The following is an 8648-nucleotide window of genomic DNA, read 5'->3' as shown; positions in this document are numbered from 1 at the left end:
ATCAACAAATACTTTCCAGACCTGAACAAACTGCACATTGCCATAAAGCGTCTTATGGGTGAAGGGTGTTTCGAGGACAAAGAGTTATACAGGTTAAAGAAGATCGTCTCTAAAATCAACACCCTGTTAAGTAATGATGATGAGGACACGTCATAGTTCTCTCGGTCCTCACAGACCGCAGACGCCCTTTCCTGTGCTTATTCTTTTCTGTGTGCTCATGCAGGACATTCACATCGCATCCCTGAATGTTAACGGTGCTAGAGACTGCAGGAAGAGAGCAGAACTGTACGAACTAGTGACACAAAAAAGAATAGACGTATTACTTGCACAGGAAACCCATAGTGACGCTAAAAACGTAGTGGACTGGACACAAGAGTGGGCTGGCCCCTTGTTTTTAAGCCACAATACCTCTGTTAGTGGAGGAGTAGCTATTTTGTTTTCAAAGACTTTTAAACCTCTCTCTTACAGCGTGGAAGAGGTAGTAGCTGGCAGACTGTTAAAAGTCAGAGCTCTTTTAGAGAACCATGTTATGGTTTTTATCTGTGTGTATGCCCCGGCTTCCCCAGTGGAAAGAATAGCTTTTTTAGATAAATTATGCAATGTTTTAGAAACTTGTGATGCAGAGGAGTTTTTATTTGTTGGTGGTGATTTTAACTGTACTTTAGAAAACAGTGACCGCAACCATATAGAGCCACACATGCCTTCAAGAAGAAGACTCCTACACACTGTTGAAAAACACGAGTTAAGTGACGTTTGGAGAAATATGAATAAAACTCAAAAACAGTACACCTGGGCTCATGCTGCTGATGGAAAGGTATCATTAGCAAGGTTAGACAGGTTTTATGTTCCAAAGCATCACATGAACACCATAAAAAGCTGTGTTATTAGTCCAGTTGGTTTTTCAGACCACAGCTTGGTTTTATGTGTTTCAGTTTTAAATTGTATTAAACCGAAGAGTTCTTACTGGCATTTTAACACAGTTTTACTGAATGACCAGCATTTTATAGAGATTTTTACTTTTTTCTGGAGAAATTTTAGGAAAGAAAAAAGTGCTTTTATTTCTCTGCAACATTGGTGGGATTTTGGGAAAGCTCAAATAAAACAGTTGTGTCAACAGTACACTTATAATGTCACAAGGGATTTGGCTCGGTCTATGAAACAACTAGAAGATGAGAGAACAGAACTTCAGTTGTTAGCACAGTCCACAGAGAACCAGAACCATATTCAGACCCTCACAGTCAAAAAGAAAAAGTTATCGGACCTCCTTGAGTTTAAAGCACAAGGTGCATTAATAAGGTCACGATTCCAGAACGCAAACCAGATGGACGCCCCCTCAAAGTTGTTTTTTAGCCTTGAAAAAAAGAACGGACAAAAACGTTTTATTCACAGCCTGCGCTCTGAGTCTGGACACCTTTTATCTGAAACAGCTGACATTAGGAAAAGGGCGGTTAGTTTTTATGAAAAACTCTATCAATGTGAGTACAGAGAACACACCACAGAACAGAGCTTTTTAGAAGACCTGCCCCGAGTGTCACATGACTCCAATACAGAGCTGAGTGCAGATATAACATCAGCAGAGCTGCACAAAGCATTAATGAGTATGGAGTGTGGCAGAGCGCCTGGCATAGACGGGCTTCCGTCTGAGTTTTATAAGTCTTTCTGGCATGTTTTAAGGGATGACTTACTTGAGGTTTTGAACGACAGCTTGACAAGAGGACTGCTACCATTAAGTTGTAGGAGAGCAGTCCTCACTCTTTTACCCAAAAAAGGGGACCTGACAGACATAAAGAACTGGAGACCGGTTTCATTGCTTTGTAGTGATTACAAGATGCTGTCTAAAGTTTTAGCTACAAGACTGGGAAGTGTTCTGGAAGAGGTTTTAAACGCAGATCAGACCTACTGCATACCCGGGAGGTCCATATTTGACAACATCTCATTAGTTCGAGACATTTTCAGTGTCTCCAAACTTTTTGGGCTGAATATGGGTTTCATTTCCATAGACCAAGAGAAAGCCTTCGATCGAGTTGAACACAACTACCTTTGGAAAACCCTTAATGCTTTTGGTTTTAGCTCAGATTTTATTTCCAAAGTACAAATTCTATACTGTGACATAGAAAGTGTACTGAAACTCAATGGTGGCTTATGTGCTCCGTTTAAGGTGTGTAGGGGGGTAAGGCAGGGCTGCTCTCTCTCAGGGATGCTTTACACTCTGGCCATTGAACCCTTTCTGAATACGCTAAGAGCTAAGCTGAAAGGTGTCTTAATCCCTGACTGCCCGAACGCTATCCGCCTGTCGGCCTACGCAGATGACGTTGTAATAATGGTCGACAGTCAGAGTGATATAGACGTGTTACACAGGGTGTCCAAGGACTTTGGAGCGGTTTCCTCTGCAAAGGTAAACTGGTCTAAGAGCGAGGCTGTTTTAGTCGGCCAGTGGGTAGGCGAGGTACCTAAACTCCCCGGAGGCCTAAGTTGGAAAAGCGAAGGCTTTAAGTATCTGGGTGTGTACCTGGGTAATGACTCATTCACACAGAGAAACTGGGAAGGGGTCATTGAAAAAGTAACTGGTCGCCTAGAAAAGTGGAAGTGGCTGGTGCCTAAAATGTCTTACAGGGGGCGGACGCTAATTATTAACAATCTGGTAGCATCGTCTCTGTGGCATAAAATAGCCTGTATAGACCCTCCTACAGACCTTTTAATGAAAATCCAGTCGATTTTGTTAGACTTTTTTTGGGATAAGTTGCACTGGGTGCCATGCAGCATTTTATACTTACCCAAAGAGGAAGGTGGGCAAGGTCTTATACATTTACAGAGCAGAACTGCAACCTTTTGTTTACAGTTTTTACAGAAGTTTTTATGCGGCTCAAAGTTTTTTAGCTGGAAACAAGTGTCCAGTGCCTTTTTCAGATCTTTTGGGCAGATGAGAATGGACAAAGCACTCTTTTTAATGAATCCAGAGAGACTGAACACTGCAAGACTGCCTGCTTTTTATCATAACTTGTTCAGAATCTGGAGACTTTTTAGGGTGCAAAGAACCACAGCCACAGACTCTCTTCACTGGCTACTTCAAGAGCCTCTGGTATACGGGGCACGCCTGGATGTCGGGGACTCTTCACTGTCGCAGTCTCTCCTCGCGTCTGGTGTCACCACCCTCAAACACCTGGTGGACGTCGCTGGGCCTCACCTACAGAACGTTGATGGAGTAGCTGCTCGGCTAGGCGTGAGGTCAAAGAGGGTGGTGAGCCAGCTGCTGCGAAAGTGGACTCTGGTCATCTCGCGTGAGGAGAGGGAAATGCTCATGGACTACTCTAGTGGAACTGAAAGCCCCGACTCAGAGGACCCGTTTCCTGAACTTGCACTGTCTGGACTGTGGACAGGAAGGCACTGGTCACTTTTTGGACTGTAAAAATATCACAAACATGAACTTTTTTAATGTGACTGGGAAAACGTTTTATAAAGCATGTGTCAAAGCTTTTAATATGCGGTCGCTGAGGGGGAGAGTGGACACACCCTGGCGCACTGTCCTCGGTTTGAGTGAGGAAGAGCGTCCAGAGTGGAGGTCACTCTATAAGCCACCATTGCCGAAAAGAACTGGGGATTTACAATGGAGAATTTTACATGGTATTGTTGCGGTCAATGCTTTTATCTCTGTTCTCTGTCCCCAGGCCAGCCACTCGTGTCCCTTCTGTAATCAAAGAGAGACTATCTTTCATGCTTTTACAGAATGTTCCAGACTACAGTCTCTCTTTACCGTTTTACAGAATATTTTTAGTGTTTTTAACGAAAAGTTTTCACTAAAAGTATTTATTCTTGGTTTTAGGTACACACACAAGAGACGAGCTCGATGCCAGCTTTTAAACTTTGTTCTGGGGCAAGCGAAAATGGGCATTTACATCAGTCGAAAGCACCAGGTTGAACAAAATGGCTGTCGCAATGTTGTAATGGTCACTACAGCACTCATAAAGTCCAGGATTCTGATTGACTTTGTGTTCTATAAAAAAACAAAGAACCTGTCTGTGTTTGAGGAAACCTGGTGTTGTAGAGGAGCCCTGTGTTGTGTTGTCGATGAAAAACTGCAATTTGCACATACACTGTCTTAATTAATTAATTATTTATTTATTTATTTATTTACCTTTTAACCCCATCCTTTAAATGACATTTTTCTCTATTTATTGGTATTCACTGAGAAGATGTAAATAAAAGTTTTTTCAAATTCAATTCTCTCTCTCTCACACACACACCCCCCAACTTTCACCATTACACACACCAGCTCCTGTGATCAGCCCAGCCAGTCTTTGTGGTGTATCAGAGCCATGATATCCAGGGTAACGTCCAGTACAATACCATGAAGGACCAACCACATCCAGCAGGAGTGACTGTCCACACAGGAGCAAGCTGTCTGAAAGAGATGTCCTGAAATTCATCTGAAAAACATCAAATCCAACTCACTGCCCAGCTCGACTCTCCCGTTTTCCCAGGGTCAGTAATCATAGTTGGGCAGTTTTGGTCAAACCTTTGGTCACTTGTGCCGATGTTGAACGTGGTTTCAGTGATGGCAGCAGTGGAAATCTGGACAATGTGAAGCATGTGCTGTTCTCTGATGAGTTCTCCTTCACTGTCTTTCCCACATCCTGTGTGCAGAAGCTCTGGAGAAGTTTGTCACCTGGACTGCTGCGTGTCCAGAGTGAAGCATGGAGGTGGATCAGTGAAGGTTTGATCTGCGTTATCATGACATTCCCTTGTCCAAATACTTGTGCTACATGGGCACATCACTACCAATAACTACTGAACCGTTCTGGAGGACCACAAGCACCCAGAGACTCATACACTGTTCCTTGAAGGTGGTGGTGTGTATCCTGATGATGATGATGATGAATCCATACACACTGCAGGACTGGTGACAGAGTGTTTCATCACCATGAAAGTGAAGATCTCCCCTCACCTGCACTCACCAGATCTGAATATTATTGAGCCACTGTCAGGTGTTATGGAGGAACGAGTGAGGAAACGTTCTCCTCCACCAAGGTCAAGAAGATTCTATTGTCATTTCAACCAAAACTTTTGGAGCAGTACACAGAAATAAAACTCCTCCAGGATTCTGGTGCTAGAAAAAATAAAACAAAAACCTACAACTAATGACTAAAAATGAACACAGTTCCACATACAGTGCATGTGTGCAGAGTGAATCAAGGAGACGGAGGGAGACAGAGTGAGACAAGAGGCAGAGCAAGACAGGAGGCGGAATGAGACAGTGTGAGACAAGAGACCGTTTGAGAGACAAGACAGAGTGAGACAGTGTGAGATGAGACAGTTTGAGAGACAAGACAGAGTGAGACAGGAGACAAAGTGAGACGAGATGGAGTGTGAGACCGGAGATGGAGTGAGACGAGAGATGGATTAAGACAGGAGAGTGTGAGACTGAGACAGTAGACTGATCCATCTCAGGAGACAGAGTGATACAGGTTACGGAGTGAGACAGGAGACAGTGTGTGAGACAGGATACAGAGTGAGACAGGAGGCAAAGTGTGAGACAGGATATGGAGTGAGACAGACAGTACACACACAGCAGTGTTGGTCAGTACACAGTTTAGTAGTTGTGTAAAAATGATGCTTTGATTGTAAACATAAACAATTAGCAGCATTAAAAGTGGTGTGTAAAAATCTCAGTGGGAATGCAGAGGTGCAGGACTTGTGTCTGTCATGATGACCTGATGCTGTACTGACCACAGGCTGACCAATAATCAATAACTGGGTCTGAAACCAGGTGTTTTGGTTATATTGTCCAGCCCTGGTTTATACAGCAGAGTTGAAAATTGTAAGAAACTACAGACTGCCTCAACCCAGATTCCACTCCACAGTACACATCTGAAAGAGCGCATTCCCAAAAAAGGCTTACATATCATATAGAAATATCTTTAATTCAAACCAGTTTATCTATTTTTGGGTATTTTTACATTGGCTTAAAGCAGCGTTACCAAACATTTAGAACACTTAATCCCAATTAATTATTAGTCTGGGAGCGGCAGCAGGACATCAAGAACCGTCCCGGAACAAAGGGTATACGTGACCGTGATTAGCATTTAGTGGCGTCCGACCATTATTAATAATTTAAATGAGTTTCACTTTGAATGTAAATTACAGTAAGAACTGTGTATTTCCAAAGGGCTGGATGATACTGTCGTCTAGCCAGAGGTCCTTCAATGGTAATCACGTTCACGTACACCTTGGCTAGGTATTGTTCTAGGTGTTATCACCCAAATGGTCGGATGCCACTAAATGCTAATCACTGTCACGTATACCCTTTGTTCCGGGACGGTTCTTGATGTCCTGCTGTCGCTCCCAGACTAATAATTAATTGGATTAAGTGTTCTAAATGTTTGGTAAGGCTGCTTTAAGCCAATGTAAAAATGCCCACAAATAGATAAACTGGTTTGAATTAAAGATATTTCTATATAATACTGTATGTAAGCCTTTTTTGGGAATGAGCTCTTTCAGATGTGTACTGTGGAGTGGAATCTGGGTTGAGGCAGTCTGTAGTTTCTTACAGTCCCCCCTTTGATGCTTTTGGCCCTGAAGCATCACAACACCTTTACACAGATTACACCTCCCATTTCCTCCCATTCCGGTGGTGGTGATGCCCTGCAGTGGGTTGTCCTCCTTCGGCCCTCAGAGAATCTTACCCGTCATCAAACCCTCACCTCATGCACACTGGTTATGGCTCCATTCCACTAGGCAAACATATCACCATGTTTCTTCTTAAAATTTGGTTCTATGTACAAATATTTTCTGGGTTTGAAGCAGAGACATTCAGGAACCATCACAACCAACGGGAACCTCCTACATTAATTAATGAAGTATCTACAATCTGATATCTCAATATGGAACACATACAACATAACACATTGGCAAATTATGAGAAAAATGCATTATTTAAAAGTTACACAATACAAAAATGGCAGTTTTAAAAGTTACATCTCAATTAAACCTGAATAGGTAATAATTAACAATTGTGCTTTTATTGGTAAAAAAACAGCTAGCGCATTAGGGCATTAAGCTTGAATTTGTTCTAGTGAAGTTGTTGTGCACTAATTGATATTAGATATTATATTAGTGCTCTCTCCATAAATTCCAGTAATTTCTGACTGAAAGAGGCTTCCTTGGGATGATTCACTGGAAGATGTTCGGTTAAGTGGTCTGTGGGGGAGCAGGTCGCAGCAGCACTGTTATACATCAGGAATGGTGTCCATAAGTCCTTTACATTCCTGTCACACTGCCTCTGTGGCACTGTTCCTCCATGTCTGGAGACCATACTGTAAGATTCACCAGGACTGGAACATGGATCCATTGTAGGTCATTGGTTAGCGCTTCCGGAGAGGGTCTCGTCACCACACACAATGGGTCAGGGGTAGGGTCTGCCAACCTGGTCCATCACCACATCTTTACTTCTGTTTTGTTCAGTAATCTGAAAAATACTTGCAAACAGAATGAATTTACCCCCCCCCCCTTACACACAAGACAGAAAACATTACAAACACTTACAATAAACACTTGAATACACTTGACTATTTACATGGCCCAGTATGATTGGCTTCAGATTTTTATGCTTTTTAACTGATCATTATGGGACCATCTCTTAACAGGTTGCTGGTATTTAGTTTTGTGGCAGAGCTTATAAACTAAATCTCTGCATGGTCGCGCCCAGTTAGCAGCCCATGGGCCCTCAGGTTGGTAGTTCTTTACCATTAACTCATATCTAGTTTCAAATTTGTGATGATGCACTTTCTGAACAAGAGACATCTTGTTTTTCTGACTATTCCAAATTTGCTGAGTGGCTTGGCGATAAATAGCAGGCAAAGAGTTACACAGATTTTGGAGCTCCTCACTCAATCTGTTTACAGTGGCCTGTAACTGATCAATTTTTGGGCCTGTTCTCTTTTCTCTCTTAAGAGAAAATTTGCAATTTCTAGAAATATGTCCTTCCTTGCCACAAGAATAACACACTAGGAGGTTATCAGGGTTACAAGGGGGTGGTCTTTCCTTTTTATCTCCAGTAGCTTGGTCCTCATTTCTATGGGAAACCTTGCGGCCTCGATTCCTATGGAGCTTTTTAACACCTACAACTGACACAGGATTGGATCTCTTTAAGTTAGCATGGCTTTTGTAAAACTGTCATTTTAGAAATTATGTCATTATAGTCCGAGAGATGGGTCACAAACATTGTTACAGCAGAACGAGTGTGTGGATCACATTTATTCATCAAAGCAGATTTGAAACTGACATCATTCTGAGTAATGTTAGGATTACCACTGAAAGTTTTGAATACCTCCAATAATCGCTCTGAAAATACCATTGGGTGCTCAACTTTCCTCATGTGTACATCAGATATTCTATCCCAATTAACTGACATCACCCCTAGGACTTCTAGTAGTGCCTGTTTCCTTTCTAATTTATTGACAGTTCTGGTCTTCACTTTCTGAATTAAGGCTCCAGACAGAGTCTCGGGCAAACACATCGTTAACACAATGCATGCATCACAGTCTGTAAATTTGTAAACATCCACATATTGCTCCAAGTTTTTTAGAAAATCCAGTGGATCTTGTTTGGCAGGATCAAATTTTCCAATGCTCTTTATCACAGGTTCTAGCTCA

Source organism: Hemibagrus wyckioides, linkage group LG24 (genome assembly GCF_019097595.1).
Source record: "Hemibagrus wyckioides isolate EC202008001 linkage group LG24, SWU_Hwy_1.0, whole genome shotgun sequence".
NCBI classification, from domain to species: Eukaryota; Metazoa; Chordata; class Actinopteri; order Siluriformes; family Bagridae; genus Hemibagrus; species Hemibagrus wyckioides.
Note: the sequence above shows the minus strand (reverse complement) of the source record.